A 1,713-nucleotide genomic window follows, 5' to 3' on the forward strand; every position below is an offset into this window, starting at 1 on the left:
TTGTAATTATTGAGAAGTCTTGTGGCAATTTTGTGATTATGAATGTTTAGATTTTAGATCTAATCCAAGGGATGAGAATTGGTCTTACGGGTCTCACGAAAAACCTTTGGTCTTACATGATCTCAAGTCTATATATATGAGTAAATGCATTTTTGATATTTATATTTATTTCTCATTAACTCAGATACAGACATAATAAGGATTAATAGACTCGGAGTTCTTTTTTATTAACGAGCTTAACTAGGATCTTAATAGGCGATATGGTGTGTAGGCACGGGAATTGGCATCGACCCGTTGGGAAACCCGTTCCACTCGTCTCAATCAGGGACGGGGATTCCCCGCTAAATCGGGTCCGGGGACGGGGATCCCCGTTTTGCTCAAAGCAAGGATGGAGCCAGATACGAGTATCACACTTCCCACTCTGTCCCGTACCCATATATATATATATATATATAATAAAATAAAATTAATTTCTTATTTCCTATAGGTCTAATCTAATCAGCAACAAGTAATCATCTCATCGACTCATCGTCTAATCATAGGCGACTCATTAGTCATTACTCATCTTCTCATCGACTCGTCAACTTTCAAGAGCAGTTGTCATCAGTCGCCCTACGCCCAAGAGCAGTCGTCGTACTCATCCAAGAGCAATCGTCATTTGTAATAATTGGGTTTATGGTTAAAAAATTTGGGGTTGTTTCTTGGATAAGTTATGAGAAGTAGAGGGGTGTGTTTTGAAAAGTTAGATTTAAATTTTTTTAAACTTCATAGCCTCATGTGGGAGATATTTGTATATATGTGTTTTTCCTTTATTTGTTTTTGGTTGGATAAGAAAAGAAGGATAAAAGAAAAGTTGGTGAGTATTTTTGGTTACTGGTTCAAAGTAAACTGATAGAAAAGGAAGAAGAAAGCTTTCATGATTCTATCTGATTATCGTTGATATTTAAAGACTTCATCTACTTGTGATTACAAGGTTGTTATTATTTTTAAGCATCAAAAGGTTTTCTTTGATAAGGAACCATATGGCTTCCTTTTTCATACGTGTGGTGTTTTAACATTGATCATATGTTATTTTTAGCATAATATTGAGATTTGATATGTTATTATCAACTGATTGTAATAAGGCTGACATAATCAGAAATTGAGTATATTTGGTAATAAGGGTGGCATAATTAGGAGTTGGGTATATTTTGTAATAAGGGTGACACAATCATTAGCTGGGTATACTAGGATAAGGGTCGCATAACCAATTTTTTGAAATGATGATCTTTTGATCATGTGTTATTGTTATCACATCTTTATGATGCGACATGATTGAATTTCTATCACGTGTCTGATGCGATAAAATTGGGATTGAACTAAAAGTGTTATTTTATCGCATTCTTCAGGTGCGACACGGGAAGTTATCACATCTATATGATGAGAGGAATTGTAGATATCACATCCTTGGGGTGCGACAAATGAGTTTATCGCATCTTTGAGGTGCGATGAGTTGGGGTTATCGCATCTGTTGGATGCGACAAGTTGAGGTGATCGCATCTATTGGATGCAACAAAATATGTTATCGCATCAATAAGATGCGACAGTTGGGTGTGTTATGTGTTGATGTGACAAGTTTGATATCTCACTGGGTTTGATGCGATAAAATGAGGTTGTCTCATCGTTATGATGCAACAAAAGAAGATTTGTAGAAATAAATCTTATTTTTGTGAT

The sequence above is a fragment of the Cynara cardunculus genome (genome assembly GCF_001531365.2).
Source record: "Cynara cardunculus var. scolymus isolate 2C chromosome LG 5, CcrdV1, whole genome shotgun sequence".
In the NCBI taxonomy this organism is placed as follows: Eukaryota; Viridiplantae; Streptophyta; class Magnoliopsida; order Asterales; family Asteraceae; genus Cynara; species Cynara cardunculus.